This window comes from Arvicanthis niloticus, chromosome 22, assembly GCF_011762505.2.
Source record: "Arvicanthis niloticus isolate mArvNil1 chromosome 22, mArvNil1.pat.X, whole genome shotgun sequence".
Taxonomy (NCBI): domain Eukaryota; kingdom Metazoa; phylum Chordata; class Mammalia; order Rodentia; family Muridae; genus Arvicanthis; species Arvicanthis niloticus.
The window spans coordinates 42,749,950-42,768,904 of NC_133429.1; positions in this window are offsets into that span (position 1 = coordinate 42,749,950).

Consider the following 18,955-nt stretch of genomic DNA (forward strand, 5'->3'; position numbering starts at 1 on the left):
CTAGACAAAAGGCAGCATTCCTCAGAAACTCTGTGGAGCTGGTTTCCCTCCACAAAAGGAGTCCCTTCCCTTATCACTGTCATGGTGACTAATGGTTGTCTAGAAGGCCCATTAGCACGCCAAAGTGCATGCTGGGATCCAGGTTCCCTCAGTGTCACAAGTTCCTGTTACACATTTCAGATCCATGCTGGTATCCTAGCCTTCTCACCCTGTTCCTTACCTTAAACATCTCCAGCTCATGGCTTCCCTCCCCACAGCTATTCATTCTCTTTATAACCCTGCTCTTTGGGGCTTTGTTTCCTCTCCTCTCCCTCTGTCTGTCTTCCTCTTCCCTCTCTCTCTGTTCTCTCATGATCTCTTTCTTCTGACTTCTCTGCTCTGCCTCTGCTTCTCTGTTTCCTAGGTCCAGTCTGATGGCCATGTTCAGTCTATGACTTCCTCTCTCTGCTCCAGACTCTTCTGATGCCTCTGGCTGTCCTCTCTCATATCTACAATAAAAACCTGCCTCTTATCCATATCATGGAGAGGGCATGTCATCGGTTTACGAGGGCACTGCTGCTGTTACCGTACTTTCTTTTATCTTTAATGAGTGGTACAGAGGCTGAACACTTAAGAGCAGCCTTTCCTCTTAGAAGATCCACAGATAAAACAGGAGAGATAAATAAATCAGCACCTGCACAAATTGTAACACAGAGATGTGAAAAGACAAAGCAATAAAAACTCCTCCAAAGGTTTTAATTCCTCAATTGCCAAATCCAAGGACACTGAGAAGTCTGAGGTGCTGAATGAGAAAGTCTACCTGCAAACATGATTGACAACCTCACTGAGACAAGGAGATGCTCCTGGAACCCTTCTCCTTACTGCTGAACTGTGGCTGCTGATAGACTGTGGGAGAGAGGGCTCCTTTGTCTTCAATTGAATATCTACTGCTGAGCCCACCAGGCTCCAGGGGATAGTTTCAATCCTGGGGCCACACAGACAGCCCTAGAAAACCCAGAGGGACACAGATCAAACAGGAAATGTGGGGAAGAGCCTAGGAGAAAAGGAGTCAAGATTCGAGTGAGCCAGGGCGAGAGCATCCTAATACATTACACATGAGTGAGATTATCAAAGGACAAATTTAATTAATACAAAATGATTGATGATTTCAAAAAGGAAACAGGTAAAGGAATGCAGTAAGGAAATAAGTTCAGGATGTCACTGTGACAGTGAGCAGTGCAGATGTGGCAGATCTCAACACAGAAGACAAATTCAGAAAAGACAAAGTGAGACTAGGGGGCAAAGAAGGACCAGAGTGTTGGAAATGAAAGATTATACTCAGACAGATAAGCAAGCAAAAATAATGAAATGGTTACCAACAGACTAGACCAAATATAAGAAAGACGATCAGGCATGGACATCTTAGGAACTACTTCATTCAGACATTACTGAAGAAAGAAGAAACTCAATAACCACAGCATCTCAGAACTCTGTGACAGGAATTACTGAGAGAAAAGAAAAACAAAACCAAGAAACTGTGGGGGTAGAAGGTGCTTATAACAAAAAGAAAGGAATCTAAGGGCATAGAGAAAGCTATTTAATAAAATTAAAGAAATGATCTATTATCTGGGAAATTTCTATCCAAGCATAGGAAGCACTTAGGACCCCAAACACACATGACCAGAATCTCTCCATAGAATATTATAACCAAAATGAAACAAAGAAACAACAGTTAAAAGATGCAAGAGGGAAAAAACAGAAACAAATAACAAACTCACACAGAAAGGCCACTCTGGAAGAATAACTTCCAACTCTCAGCAGAAACCTTAAAAGTCAAGAGAGGCTCTAATGATGTGTCTCAAGCCCTGAAAGTAAATAAATGCTAACCAAGAAACTTTATCCAGTAACCTTATCTTTTAAAATTGATGGCTAAACAAAAACATCCCACGACAAGTACAAACACAATCCCTAACCATCAAGACGACGCTGGAGAAGATACTTATGGGAACCTACCCACAGAGGAGGAAGACAAACCGAGGAACAATAAGAACCAATGACGACCAAACTCAATAAACCAGCAAGTCCCTAATGCACAGAGGGGTCCCAAAGAAATGAAAAGAAAATAAAAACCATGACCAATCAGAAAAATAAGACAACAGAAAGACGGGAATTAGTTAACACCTTTTAAAAATAACTATAAATGTTGATGGACTAAATTCTCTAATGAAGTGATACAAGCTGATTGGATTAAATATGAGATACCACTATTTCTTGCCCGTAATAAACACACCTCATCAGTACTGACACTCACAGGCTGAAAACACCTAGATGTAAATGATAGAGCTTGCAACATTAAGGAAAAATCAGCTACTGAAGTAGCTGTCAAATTAAAATCAGACAGAAATAAAATCAGGGTGGGAGAAATGACTCATAAGTAGGACTTGCTGCTCCTCCAGATGAGTTCAGTGCCTAGGATTCATACCAGGTGGCTTATAATGGCCTGTGGCTCCAGCTCCAGGGGGGCCTGACACCCTCTTCTGATCTCTAGGGGCACTGCACTCAAATGCACTTACCCACCCCCTCCACACACACACACATATGCACATAATTTAAAAACAAAACTAAAATTATTTTAAAACTGGGAAGATGAAATCAAGAAGGTAATTGTTTCTAAAAGGAAAAATCTCACAAGGAATGGGTAACAACTGCAAACACATATGCACCAAATGTTGACGCACCATATTTCCTGAAATAAATACTGTTGAATAGATCAGTGGAGATTGGATAGTAATGGGTGAGGCCAATACTCAATTTTCATCAATAGATAGATCGCTTAATCACAGACAGAGAAAAATAATCAACAAAGAGACTTTAGAGTTAAATTGCACCATAGATTAACTGAACTTGATAGATGTCGGTAGAATACTCCATCACAGAGCTACAGAGACATAGTCTCAACAGCCCTGAACTTCTGCTAAAGCAAATGATAAGTAAAATACATAAAGCAAGTTTAAAAATACAGAAAATAATTTCCTATATTTTTACTTGATTCTATATAGTGGAATAAACCAGACACCAGAGAAGAGGAACTGCATTCATTGAGTCCATGGAGATTAAGGAATGCACTCTCAGATACTAAACCTGCCATTGAAGAGCTTGAGGAAAACTTACATCCCCATAGTCACACGGAAGCAGAAGGACAACTTAGAATTTTGGGGAAACATCAAAGACAATTCTACAGAGGAGACCATAGCTTTGAGTGTTTATATTAGAATATCAAAGAACACACAGAACAGGAGCAAATGTCAACAGTAGAATAAAAATAAAGGAGTGAAGAAAGCAAGGAGGACACCCACAACACCAATCATGTCCATGTCCATGCATCTGCATGGAGAGCACACCACACACACACACACACACACACACACACGTCCATACACACACACATACTTTCCACACATACATATGCACACATGCACACACAGACACACACAGAGACACACAGACACACACATGTACATCCATATAAACATACACAAACATACTTTCCACACACACATATGTACCTATGAATATCATGCACACACACAGACACACACATGTATGTATACCCAGAGGCATACACACCCACATGCAAACATACATCCCCCCCACACATATGTACCTATGAATATCATGCACACACACACATATCCATATATCCTACACACCCATACATGTCTGTGCACACCATGTACACACACACATACTAATTCACATACACCCTATACACAAACACACACAGACCCATGGATAAATTCCTAGACCCAGAAACCTAACAAAATTAAGTCAGGGGAATAGAAACAATCTGGGAAGATCTATAATGAACAGTGAGACCGACACAGTATTAAGAAGTAATCTGTGGAGACTGGCAACATGTCACAACAGTGAAGGTGCTTGCTGCCAAGCCTCATGACCTGATTCAATCCCCAGAATCCACATGAAGGAAAGAAAAGGCCAACTTGTACAAATTGTCCTCTGACTTCCATGTGTATATCTTAGCATGCATGTGCCCTATCCCCTCAGATAGATAGATAGATAGATAGATAGATAGATAGATAGATAGATAGATACATACATACATACATACATACATACATACATACATACATGATAGATAAAACAGGCAGGCAGACAGACAGACATATACATACATACATATATACATACATGATAGATAAAACAGGCAGGCAGATAGATCCATCGATAAATAGATAGATAGATAGATAGATAGATAGATAGATAGATAGATAGATAGATAGGCAGGCAGGCAGGCAGGCAGGCAGGCAGACACTCGGGGAGATTCTAAAACGTCTTTGTTTTTCCTTTGTGTGTGTGTGTGGTTGTGTTGCCTGCATGTTGTGTCTGTGCACCACATGCATGCAGTGGTGACAGAGGTCAGATGCTCTGGAACTAGAGTGAATGTTGCCGCTTAGCAGCCCTGTGGGTGCTGAGAACTGAGCCCAGGTCCTCCATAAGACAATGAGTGCTATCCTCATAGAAGCAGGAGGAGGGGAGATGGGATAGGGGGTTCCTGGGCAGCAGGGGGGAGGATGGGGTGAGGAAACAACATCTGAAATGTAAATAAAATATCCAATAAAAAGCAAAGGAAAAAAAAACCAATGAGTGCTCTTAACTGTGTCTCCCATGAAATAACAGAATAACTCAGCAGATAAAGGGACCTGCTGTCACACCTGATGGTCAGAGATCTACCACCAGCAAATGGAAGGAAAGAACAAATGTCAACAAATTCTCCTTGATCTCCATCCATAGTATGCTGTGGCATGCATGTACACACACACACAGAAAGAGAGAGAGAGAGAGACAGAGACAGACAGAGAGAGAGAGAGAGAGAGAGAGAGAGAGAGAGAGAGAGAGAGAGAGAGAGAGAGACTGACTAAATAATATGTGATTAAAAAAAAATAAATATTATAATAAAGAAAGACCAAGACCTGACAGATTCACATCCAAATTCTACCAAACCTGTAAAGAAGAACTAACAACTACTGCTTCTCCAGTTATTCTATAAGACAGACAGGGACTCCTGCACCACTGAGACACCCATGCACGTAGGACGGCACCAACTGGACCTAGTGAGTTATCAACAAATAAGAGCGAAGCATGAAGTTGGGGGAGGCAAGCTGGGGTGAAGAAATGTGGTGGATATGACTATATCTGATTGCAAACATACATGAAAAACTCAAAGTATAATCTTTTAAATTTTAAAAATAAAAAGGGATGGCATCACACCAACTCTATGATGTCACTACTGCTCTGCGATCAAAACCAAAATAGAATAGAAGGGACACGTATCAATTTAATAAAAGCTATGCGTAATACACCTGTGGTCAACATTATACTGATGGGAAAAAAGTAAAAATGTTTCCTTTAAGGTCAGGAATGAAACAGAGTGTCCACTGTCTCCACTCTTAACCAACGTGGGACTTGAGGTCTTAGAGCAAGAAGACAAGAGAAAGAAATAAAGGTGATTAAAAATGTGTGAGTTCAGGAAAGTCACTTAACTGTTCTGAGCTCTTGCTGGAGCTGGAGGGAGCCTTGACCAGCAGAACCTTGCCAGCAAGTGCCTGGATGTGTTACATGCATTGAAGTGTTTGTCCAGCAACTGCATTCTGGGTGTTGATATCTATGTGTGTTGATATCTATGCTCCATTCAGATGAATACAAGCAAAGTGGACAAGGCTGCAGACAGCTTTAACATTCAGTTTCAAACCTATGCTATCTGCTGTGCTGTGCTGTGCTGTGCTGTTCCCAGGTTGGTCAGGTGATACTATTATCTGATTGGTGAAAGCTGATAGCATCATATCAAATAACTTCGGACCAGGGAAAATTGGGAAGTATTTTCATAATAAATGATGGGAAGCCGCCCCCATGTAAAAAGTGTTTATTGTCATTACAGAATGGTAGAATAATTCACATGCACATGGGGGAACCCATAGGTGGCGACATTAGTGGCCACTGTCGCCACCTATGGCTTCCCCCTAGCATGGCTCAGCAGCTGGCTAGATAGAAGCTGTCCTACAGAAAAACAATGGAAACCCCAACTTGGTATAATGGTTTGCAGTAACCATGGATCTAGACTGTCAGTACAAATCTGTCCTCCTAGCTCACCCGCGCTGCAATCCCTTGGTTCTGGAGCTGGTTTCTGTTGAACAAGGAGCTGGCAAGCCTGGGGTTTCTCCCTCTCTGATCCCTGATATTGATTTCCTTTTGTGCTGAACTTGTCCTCAGATGGCTCCAACTCCTTTCTCGTGGTACCTCCTGCTCACGATCTCTGGAAACTTTGAAGAAGCCTAGAAGTTGCTCCTGCCAGAACATGCTTGTGTCTCTGTGATTCTGCTGCTCACAGTGTGGCTTGCTTTATCTTGGGGGGTAGCTGTCAGGAAGTCCTGAGCCATTAAAAATCCCATCTTCCAAATTAGTTTACTTCACGGCCTCTCTGAGCTGTCATCACAAGGAAAACACCAAGAGGAGTCGTCCATCCTCTTAATCCACCTTGAAGTTAAAAGGAGTTTTAGCCACGAACCAGAAAGCGGCTTCACACGGTTCTCAGGCTCATGACGGTTGCGTGGAGATGCGCACATGGCATTGATGAATCCTTAGTCCGGCATTTCCTGCAAGTCGCTCACAATTGATTACCGGATTTTACAGGCTGAGTTGTGGGCTCACAGAAACAGCAGAAATAGAGTTGTGGGCTCTAGAGAGCGTTGCCTCATGTCGGTCCAACTCCTCCTTTACTATTTACTTTTATGCCTTCTCTTTTGCACTTGAAGGCTTTCCAGACTTCACATTGAGCCAAAAGAATTAACAGATAACCCAAGGCAACAACTTCATTGCTATGGACTCCGAGTCCTGCCATCACACTGAATGAACACAGGGTTGCATGGCCTTTCCTTTCTAGATTCCATCCAAGCAAATGTGAAATCCAGTGATTGTTAACCATCAGGAAGCCGGCTGGGCCAGGGTTTTCGTCAGAGACTGCTCCTTGGCATAATTTTGCTACCTAGAGAAAGCAGAACTCCAAAGTCTCGGGCTGAAGTGACCGGAGTAAAGGGAAGTTTTATTAAACACTTTGACATGAGGCTTGGCTTGCCCTCTCAACCAGTCTAACATGTGTGGCTCAGACAACACCTTCTTTCTTTAGCTTTACGTAACTTGTTTAAGATTTGTAAATTTCCTGGACCAAAATTTTGTGGCCTGTTTGAACTTCTTTTCTATCCTGCCAATAAACTTCCATCCTCTCTCTCTCCAGAATGAGAACCAACAAGACAAAGACGGCAGCTCTTTGGTGGTAGAAGTCCCTCGAGCATTCTCAGGAGGTGACTTAAAACAGACAAAACCAATCCTTGAATTAGTGAGAGCTCAGTGACTTCATTCTGCTTAGGATAAGGTGTGCATCCTTCAGGCCCTTCAGCACAGCGCCTTTCTGTAGGACACAGCCAGAGAGACTGGAAAGGGAACATCCACATGTACGCAACCTCCCCAACCATAGACAGTTCCAGAAGTGCCTTTACCACTGTGGGGTACGCAATTTTGACCAGAAGTCAAGAACAGGGCCCTGGGAAGAGGTGGCTAGGGAAATAAAGAAGGGGAAAAGATGAGAGAGCAAACATAGGGGAAAGGGAAGAAGTATTTTCTGAGTCATATAATGTACTGACATTTGGCTTAATGAGATGATTTCCATCTGAACTTCAAAGGTGGCCTTTGTAAGTCGAATCTGTTCTTAGTGAATGTATCTCTCCCTCTGTGTGTGTCTCTCTGTCTCTCTGTTTCTGTGCCTGTCTCTGTCTCTCTGTCTCTCTGTCTCTCTGTCTCTCTGTCTCTCTCTGTCTCTCTCTGTCTCTCTCTCTCTCTCTCTCTCTCTCTCTCTGTGTGTGTGTGTGTGTGTGTGTGTGTGCCTGTGTGCATGTGTGTGGAAGCCAAGAGGAGAACATCCTCAAAAACATCACCTGCCTCTTTTGACAGAGGGTCTAGGTCTGGAGCTCACCAATTAAGCTAACCTGCCTGGTTAGTTAGCCCCAGCGATCCTCCTGTCTCTGCCTCCCTGGTGCTGTGATTACCAGCCCAGCATTTTTAAGTGGTTACTGGGGATTGAACTCAGGTCCTCTTGGTTGTGTCAAATATTACTGAATGAGCTATGTCTCCTGGCACTCTTCACCTGGGCTCTACCTCTTCCTAGCTGTGAAAAATCGGACAAGCTACTAAATCATTTTCTGCCTCAGTTTCCTAACCTTGCATGGCTTATGTGTGGATTAAGTGAGATGATTTTTGTGGAGAACATAGAGCAGGGCCTGATACAGTAGCAACAAACATATTGCCTACTGTTACTGATCGCTAAATCTAACCAACATAGAATTGGGAGAGGGAAGTTTTCTGTAAATGACATGGACTGATAATTCACTTCTTCAATATGTATTGACTATCTTTTGAAAGTAATATTTCACTACTTCTTTTAGAATTTCAGATGTGTATATGATATATTGTGATTATACTTGCTACCTACTCCTTCAAGGTCCATCAACTGCCTCCCAACTTGGTGTCTTCAAGATATATGTCTTAGGGTTTACTGCTGTGAACAGACACCATGACCAAGACAAGTCCTATAAAGGACAACGTTTCATTGGAGCTGGCTTACAGGTTCAGAGGTTCAGATCATTATCATCAAGGTGGGAGCATAGCAACATCTAGGCAGGCATGGTGCAGGAGGAGCCGAGAGTTCTACATCTTCATCTGAAGGCTGCTAGTGGAAGACTGACTTCCAGGCAGCTAGGATGAGGGCCTTAAAGCCCATGCCTACAGTAACACACCTACTCCAACACTCCAACAAGGCTACACCTCCTAATAGTGCTACTCCCTGGGCTAAGCATATACAAACCATAGCAATATATATGTGGAGATGTGTGTGTGTGTATATATATATATATATATATATATATATTGCCATGTCCCCTTCACATGATCCATACTCTAATGGGTATGGAGCCACACCCTGAAAGAAAACTGACTCTCCCTCTTCCCTCAAGTCATCAGTTGTCCATAGCCCCTCTGTTAGGAGTGGGTGCCCTGAACCCCTCTCTCGTCTGTTCTGCAATGCTGGCCTTCTGGACCTTGTGTAGGTCTCGTTCTGGCAAGCAAGCCTGCTGTGAGACCGTGAGAGCAGCCTGCTGTCAAGTCATGTCTACAAGACACTGCCATTCCCGTCTTCTCCAACAGAGTCTGGTCTTCCTGTCTTTCCATCTCCTCTTCACCGGCGGCCCCTGAGCCTTTGGGGAGCCGGTAATATAGATGCCCCATACATGGCTGGACACTCTGGCGACATTCTCTGTGTCTGCAAGACGTTTTGTAAAGTACACATTGCCAACTGCACCGCTTGATCCTCCCAACCCCATCAATTTTTTAAGATGTGTTCAATGACAGGGACTCAGTGAAACGTCTCCAGTCACAACCGTCACCAGGGACCAGTGTAGTCTTTTAAGTTCCTGCAGTGATGCGATAGCGACATATATTCATATGACCCAAGATTCATTGACCCAGTGAGTTTTAAATGCCAGAGGAGATGCAAGATTGCTCAGTGGGTAAAAGCACTTGCCACCGAGTCTGATGGCTTGAGTGAAATTCCACCCACACGGTGGAAGAAGAGAACCGAGTAGCAAAGGTTGTCCTCTGACCTCCACAGTGCACTGAGGCATGCGTATGCCCACACGTGTGTGCACACAAGTGAATAGATAGATAGATAGATAGATAAATCAATAATTCAATAATTTAGCAATTCAATAAACACCACTACAGTTTGAATGCTTCCTCCAGAGTATCTGATTTGACTTAGTCAGAGTATGGGGTACACTCCAGGATTCTTAGAGCTCCCCTGTGTGATTGTCACAGGAATTTTATGTACTTGGAAAGGTAAGGAGCGGCACAGGAAAACAGTCCACTGGATAACGGCATGGAGTAACCCTGAGGTGAGGCGCCGTGTGGAGAGTTCTGATAACGAAAGTCACCAGAGCTTAGAAGGTAAGAGGGAAATCTGAGATGAAACTCCAAAAAGCAACGTTGAGACCCCTTCTTCACACACTTCCTGTCCTCCCCTCTGCCTTCCACAAGGGCTAGACAAAAGTCTGTCTGACGTTGAGACCCCTTCTTCACACACTTCCTGTCCTCCCCTCTGCCTTCCACAAGGGCTAGACAAAAGTCTGCCTGAAGATGACTTGGGCCTTCGGCTCTCTCTTCTTCCCCCTCAATATGTCTGTGCTCTTCTGACCAGTGTGTGATGGATTCTCAGTGAAGTTTGAATTTATGTCTCCTGATGGTTAGGGACGTTCAAACTGTTTTTGAGAATTTATTGGCCGTTTGTGCTTCTTCCTGTAAAACTGTCTATTTGCTTCACAGGCCCATGTGTCTCCTGGATGATTTGGGTATTTAATTCTTGCCATTAGTTACATAGTCTGGATATTAATACTCTCTGACGAGCAGCAGCCAAGGATCCCCCCCCCCACCCACACACACACTCTATGTCTATCTCTTCAATCCACTGAGAGTGTCCTTTGGTGTGCAGAAACCTTTTTAGTTTCCTGTAAACTCATTTGTCAATTTGTGGGATTACATCCTGTGTATCGGGGTCCATTTCAGATGAGAGATCCTCGTGTAGGCCTGTATCATGAGTGTTCTACCTATATTTTCCTCTAGTATGTTCAAGGACCAGAAAGAAGACTGTGATAAAGAAATAAAAGATCTCACAGGGACTGGATAAATGAGAGAGAAATGATTCAAGGACATGCAGCATCAGAGCAGATGGTGACTATTTGTGGAGAAGGAAAGAAAAACAGCAAAGCAAGGGCAGGGTGGAGGGGCAGGGTGGCAGGAGAGGGAAATAAATAAAGTATGTTGACATATGCTTACAGAAATGCCAAACGAAACCCATTGCTTTATATGCTAATTAATAATAATAATAATAATAAAGCAAACAAAGAAACCCTGTTTCTGTCTAACCCTGCCATGGGTGTCCTCAGAGGACCCAAGGCAACACAACTAACATAATCAGGTTGTCATTTGGGAAAGATCACTCTCTATGTGTGAGAATGACTAGACTCGTGTCAGAGCCAATCTGGGAGGACCAGACGAGAAGCCATGCCAATAAACCAGACAAGAGACAGAGGTGTTTACAGCCCACCAAGCACAACAGACTGGAGATCGTGTGGGATAGCTCAAGTGTCAGATCCCACCTTGAGCTAGAAATCTCTATATCCTACCAGAGCATCTCATGATCAAAGAGTGCCCAAAGTGGAGAGCTCCCATCTCTCCAGCTAAACCAAGTCAGTGAAGTGATCTGACGCCATGGATTCCTGGAGAGTTTCCTTCGATTTGGAAACATTGTACACTACAGATCACATGCAAGCAGTTAGCAGCCTGAGATGTTTCAATGGCACAGATTACAGTGTTGCTGTTTATACAACTATAACCACGGGAGGCTAGCATGTTTCTCTGCTAAACATGGGATTCCACTGGCTTTGTAGCAAGCTTTAGAGCTAGTTCACTAAAACATGGCATATACAGGGGGGGTCACAAACTTCTTTTCAATTTCCCGCAGAGACTCGATCGATCGACCCTTTCTCAAAAAGCGAAACTGGAATTGTAAGTAAATGCTTGTACTGTCAAGTTTGTGATTAAATCTGCAGGTGAAGAAATGGAGATTTTCCAGTAGGAGTTTGTTCCATCAGTGGGCCACTGAAAAATATATTTGTTGAATTGTTCAAATCCCTAATTTCGGCTTAATTTAGGGTTTTCCAGACAAGGATTTTTACTCTTTTTTTTTTTTTTTTTTTTTTTAGGAAAAAATTATCATTATCTTTGATTATTAAAGATAATGTCAACATTAGATTTAATTTTTTAATTGAAAAACTTTTTTTCTCATGTGCTTATATCCTGATCATGCTTTCCCTCCCTCTCATCCTCCCAGTCCCTTCCCACCTCCCCTTCCTTCTGTATCAACCCCTTTCTGTCTCTCATTAGAAAACAAATAGGCATCTATAGGATACTATTAAAATAAAATAAAACAGAAACTAACACATCAGAATTGGACAAAACAAACAGAAGGAACAGAGCCCAAGAGAAGACACAAGAATCTACATACTCAGGAATTCCATAAAAACACTAGACTAAAATCTATACACATATATCTTATATCTATAAATATATAAGTTATATATTACAAATATTTAAAATTAAAAATAATAAGATTCCTTTAAAAGGAAGAAAGAGCTCTGACATGGCAAGGACCCTTTAAAGCTGCCCCTGAGTTTGCTCTATTTGCCATCTACTTCTGGGCACGTGGCCTGTCCTCGAGTTCTCTCTATCGGCCATCCACTGTTGGGCATGTGTCCTATCCTTAAGGGCAGTTTTGTTCCCAGTGAGATTCCCTTAGATAAAATTAATTTTTCATTTACAAGTCGTTATCTATTGGAGATAGCTTCTGGGCTAGGACTAGGGACACGTGTTCACTTCTCTTAGCCTTAGAGCCCTAACTGGTGCAGACCCATGCAGGCCCTGTGCATGCTGCCATAGTCTCAGTGGGTTGATACCTGTCTAGATCCTGTTGACTTAGAAGGCCTTGTTCTCCTGGTGTCCTCCATCCCCTCTGGCTCCTACACTGGATCCCTGAGTCCTAAAGGGTGGAATTTGATGGAGACATTCCACTTAGGTCCCTGTCTTAGTCAGGATTTTACTGCTTAGTTATAAATGGGTGTCCTCATCCCTCACCTGACTTTTATACATGGGGTCTGAGAATCAAACTCAGGATTTCATGCTTGTGTAGTGTGGAAGTCTTGGTTGTCTACCTGATTGGATCTAGAATCAACTTAGCAAGAGACATCATAAGCAAGGCAACTCTTATAAGGACAACATTTAATTGGGGCTGGCTTACAGGTTCAGAGGTTCATTCTATTACCATCAAGGTGGAAGCATGGCAGCATCCAAGCAGGCATGGCTCTGGAGGAGCTGAGAGGTCTACATCTTGTCCCGAAGTCAAACAGGAGAAAAGATTGTCTTCCAGACAGCTAGGAGGAGAGTCTCAAAGCCCACCCCTACAGTGACACACTTCTTCCAACAAGGCCACGCCCACTCCAACTAATAGTGCCACTCCCTGGTCCAAGCATATTCAAACCACCACAGTCTCTTTTCAAGGTCTCTTGCTCTCTGTCTAATACCTGGGTGTGGGTCTCTGTATTTGCTCCCATCTGCTGCAGAAGGATCTGCAACCATCTGACAATGGCTAAGCAAGATACTGTGAGCAGAGCAGAATGTCAGCCATTAGGAGTCATTTGACTGCTGCTTTTTTTTTTTTTTTTTTTTTTAACCCTAAGTCCCTGGGCTCTCTAGTCTCAATCTCAGGCTCTTGGTCACCTATGCTGTGTCAGTTATGGGACCCATTCCATGGAGTGAACCTTCCTAAAGTGGGAAGCAAGAGCAACCATCTTAAAGCCTAATGTCTCACACTGTTGGATTGTCTCTTCTTGCCAGAGGAGACTTCAGAATGGAAAGTGGGTCTGCTCTTTCATTCATCCACGTTCATAGGAGGATAGCGTCTCACTGTGGTTAAGCAAGAAGCAAATATAATGCGTATGGTATGAGGAGACCAGAGGTTTGCTTGCCACTCCTCATCTTGGGCTTTTGGCTGTTCTTTGCTTGTGCTGTTTTTGGTACCACAGCATAAGGGCTCCCAGTGGCCTGCAGCTTCGTGATTAGGCTAAGGCACCAAGCCCCAGGGATTCACCTGTCTCTACCCCTGAGATTATAAATGAGTGCCCTACCCCTCACCTGGCTTTTATACATGGGGTTTGGGAACCAAACTTAGGTTTTCATGCTTGTGTAGTATGGTAGTCTTACTTTTCCACCTGACTGGATCTGGAATCAGCTAAAAACAGCAAGCCTCTGGTGGACACAGCTGTGAGGAATCTCCTTAGTCAGGTTAATTGATGAGAGATGACCCCACCCTAACTGTTAGCAGCATCTAGAGGTGGCACAGATATAGGGGGGTCTGAAGGAAAAGTCTTTGCCTTTCATCCGCTCGCCCTTTCGTCTTACTGGCAAGTTCCTTTCAGTGTCAGGTAGGGATTGCCGACAGCTATTATTGGAAAACTATATTGGGCTATACAGTGTAAGCCAGCCTAATAAATTCCATTTGTAATATATACATATTCCATCTAGTCTATGAATGTAACAAGTTAATGTGAGCATGCATGCACACACACACACATCACCTGTAAAAATTCACACTAAACACTCAAGGAATAAGAAAAAAGGGGCCCATCTAGTCCTGGCTAATACCAGCCCACACAGGAATTCTTTGCATCTTACATAGATCTCGAGTTATATTCAATATTTCACATATACTGTCTTCCTTCTATTCCCTTTAGGTCTCAGCCCTAAGCTATACTCTGAGCGATTAAACATGTCTTACAGAGACATAAGCTGCAAAGTCAGCCACTTTGAACAAATGGAAGCTTTACAAAGTAGAGACTGCATCTCCATTCTCTCTCAAACAGACTGAGGTGAGATTTACTCCACAAAGGTAATGCCATAATTACTCTGTAAGTAGACCAGTGTTACTCTTTTTGGGTAGCTGTTATCCAGAGGCATCCTGCCTGCCTGTTCTTTGATACTGGAATTGGGTCTAACTGGCCCGATCTTAGTGGATGAATCCAATAGAGGTGTATTGTCAGTAAACCTCAACTTCAATCGTGCTGGCCGAAGGCACAAATTTTTCCTTCCTACATGTCTGGTTAGTATGATTTTTACTCTTGGGTTCTACTAGAGGCTGTGCTCCTAAGTTTTTGGCTAAGTTTTACTCTGTGAACTTAACATTTTCTAACCTAGTTTGGCAGATCCTTGTCTCTTCGATTGAAAATAGGTCCCTTTCTCATACAGTGTATCCTGATTGCAATTTCCCCTCCCTCTACTCCTACCGCCCCGCTTCCCTCCCTTGCAGATCCACTCCCTTTCCGTCTCTCACTAGAAAAGAACAGGCTTCTAAGAGATAATAGCCAAAGAGGACAAAATATAATAAGGTGAATGGAATATTCTCGTATCAAAGTTGGAAATGGCAAACAAAAGGGTTCCAGAGTAGGCAAAAGAGTCAGAGACCCTTGGGTTCTCAGCGAGGAGTCTCATAAAAATGCTAAGCTAACAGTTATTACACACACACACACACACACACACACACACACACGCACACACAAAGAGGACCTAGAACAGACTCGTGTGCACCCTGTACTTGCTGCTTCTGTCCCTATGAGCTCATATGTGCATTGCTTAGTTGAATCAGAGGCCCTTGTCCTCCTGGTGTCCTCCATCCCTCTGGCTCTTACATTCTTTCTGCCTCTTCTTCCATGGGATTTCCTAAGCTCTGAGGGGAGGGATTGGATGGAGACCTTCCACTTAGAGTCTCTCTCTCTCTCTCTCTCTCTCTCTCTCTCTCTCTCTCTCTCTCTCTCTCTCTGTAATGTCTGGCTATGGGTCTCTGCATCTATTCCCGTTTACCGTGGGAGGAAACCTCCCTCTCTGATAATGCTTGGATAACATACATATCTGTGAGTATCATTAGGAATTATTTTACTGATTCTTTTGAAAGTCCAGTAGTGTTTGGTTTTATCTTAGATCTCCGAGCTATGTAGTCTCTCTTGTTCTTGGTCACCCAAGCAGTGTTGGGGCCGGATTCTCTCTCACTGATTGGGCCTTAGGCGAAATCAGACATTGGTTAGCTACTTCCACGTGCTCTGTGCCACCAATGTCCTGGTAGGAAATAGATCTCTTTCAGCATCCCTGTAACAGTCTCAGTTTCCCCTATGTCACTGTCCCTATAGAGAATTCTAACAGAGAGAACCAATGCACATAGATAGCAAGCCGTTTACTAAGTAGGCTATCTCCTCAGGCCCAGCAAACACACTCTCAAGTTCATATTTCATTGTCTGACTAACAGATCTCAGCTGTGCCTGAGTAACCCAGACAGGGGGAGCCCCTCAGACTCGGCACACTGGAGGAAGCAATAGGAGTGGGGTGGGCGCCCACTTTCAGATGGAATGGATCTTTGTCATTTCTTTGAATTCCTTTAGACCACCCACGGGCATGAAGGGTGCTGAGCAAAGAGACCATTTTCAAAAGGTGCTTTCGGAGAGGTTTAAGAGACAATAAGAAAATAATTTGTTAGTTTGTAAGTCAGCTGACATGGCTTTTGATCATCCGAACAAGACAGTTCTGCCTGCAGGGGTTCCAATTGTTGTTGTTGTTCCAAAGACTAACACCAGCAGATAGAAATCAAAGAAGGTGCTCTTTCAATAAAGGAAATTCCAGAAGAGATGCTGGGGCTTAATTAAAATTGAAGCCTTTGTTTTGGGAGGTGGGGGGAGGGGCTTTTCTTTCTTTTGCAAGAGGAAGTATACTGAAGTATACAGCGTGCCCTGGCTGGTGAGCTACAAGTCTCCAGCAAGTGAGAATCTGCCTACGCTGTGGCACATCTCAGGGAAGGCTCGGAAGGCCTGCCTGGAGTCCCATCCGACTTAACTCTCAACACACATCCTCTTCACAATATAATGAGTGTTATTACTTCCTCGTGTGGCCTGTGGGCCTTGTTAATTAAAGAATGGAAAGGTACAGAGTTCCAACCTTTTGCTTTTAATTAATCAAAAGATGTGGTTTCCATCTTCATGGGCCGGGCAGCAAAGTATTTAGTCTGCCTTCCAAGACTGAGAAGAGTCTGTTGAAAACGTTCAGCTGCTGCTTTGAGGTTGTGTATCCAGCAGAACACAGGGACTGGCTGTCCTTTTCTTTCGAGATGTTCAGTCAGTGATACTGGCCAGACAGATGCCTATAATAGTGTCTGCAGGAAAAAAAAAATCAAAAGTTGTCCCATGTCATCATGTCAGTATAAATCTGCTTCTTAAAGGAGACAAATATCCAGGTTCTTGGATATTTATTCAAGGACTAGACATTCAGTCCCAGGAGCAAAGCAGCTTGTAGCACCAGGGTCTGTGTTCTTTGTCATACTGGATTGTCTCCCTGCTTACCTGACTTATGAAAACATCTAGTGTCAGGTCATTTCTCCATATTCAAACAGTCTCTGCACTTTAAACAGAAATAACTTACCCAGGAGGAAAACACAGCAGTGTTTTAACAAGGCAGCCCTTGAGGGGCCAGTAGACGTTGGCATCCTGCCTTCTGAAGGGAAGGAAGGTGGAAACAGTCTGGGTAAAGGTTGGCAAGTGGCTGGTGTGCCAGTCCTGTGCGTTTAATACTGGAGGATGCTGAAAGCTCTGCTTTAAGGAGGTGCCTGGGGACCCTGTCAGTTCTACAGGAAAGAGAACTGTCTCTACTTAGTGACATCATCCTTATGGAATCCATCGCAGGACAAAGTTCCCACCACTGGGAAAACTGACCACTAAGCTACTGAAAGAAATGAAGTGGCCCAAGGTCAAACCAGTGCCCTCCCTTAGTAAAAGACCAAGTCTTTTACAGGATGATGCCTGCAAGACAACCTCTAAGGACCAGTGGAGAACAGAGCATCAAGGACCTCTGACATTTTTTCTTCCGGCCTCCCATAGAGCGGAGCCGACCATGTCCCTGTCCACTCAACAAATCCTCTGGCTCTCGTGAAGGCAGAGACTTTTCTCTCCATAGCCAAGAGTCTGGCTGAAGCAGCTGGGTTTGCTTACAGAGAGCTTCTGGAAGGGGCTGGAAAAAAATAGGTACAGAGAGAAGACGCTCTTTAAAAGGCCCCATTGGGAGCCACTGCCCTTTGGTAGAGCCTCTGTCAGAATAATGGCTTAAAACAAGAAAAATGAAGGATCGGACAAGAAACTTCTATGTAGTTCTATAGTTGGCAATATATTAGCATAAAATAAATGCGCGTTCTACTAATACACGGGGTTCTTGATGGGTACCTTAAATAGGGAATCCCAAGGCTGAGGACACAGATCGGTTGGTAAATGCTTCCCACACACGCACGGCAGCCTGAGCACCATCCCCAAGCCCCACGTGAAAGAGCAGAGTGTGGGGGTGCTCACTTGGAATTCCAGCACAGGGACACAGAGATAGGTGGTTTCCTGTGGCTTACCACCCAAGACCCTTTCAGGAAAAAACAACAACAACAACAAAAAAAAAACCAAAACAAACAAAACAAAACAAAAACAACAACAACAACAACAAAAAAAAACCCAAATGGCTACAGAAGCGTAATTCCCGAGGTTAACCTCCATCACCCACATGAACACGTGCTAACGAATGCCCACGTGAACATGGACCTGCAAATACACACACACACAGACACACAATATAAATAATAAAAAATAGAAGATGCTACATATAAAGTAGAGGCAAGTTTAACATTTTTTAAAAGGAGGGAGCCATGAAAGCTATTGGTTTTTTTTCTTTGTTATTGTTTGAAAGTGTCATATATTCACTTAATGTGTGTGATTAAATCCACCCCCCAATTCCTTCCCCACAGTTCCTCACCTAAACCTCACAAATCCACATGCTCTTTCTGCGTATGTGCTTTTATTTGTTTATATTTTAAACTTTTTACTGACTTTTTTTCATGAATTTCACACCGTGCACCCCAATCCCCTGACCCAGCTATCCATGGGTTCTTGGTCCAGCTAATGGTATCAGGCATGAATGCTGTCTTGTAAAGCATCACTTACATCCAACCTGAAAGGCTGGTAATTTCCAGAACATTCATGTCACTGTTGCGCTGTTAGGTATATCTTGCCAAGGCAGTTGTCATTGTAGCTTATAATTCTACTGGTCTTAATTTGGATAGGAACTTTAAACTTTAGAGTGCTCCCCACTTCTACATATAGATCAAGTTCCACATATGATAAGGGGACTGTGGAAAGCAAACACATTTCAAGCTCAGTGTTTGGTGTTTGGACCA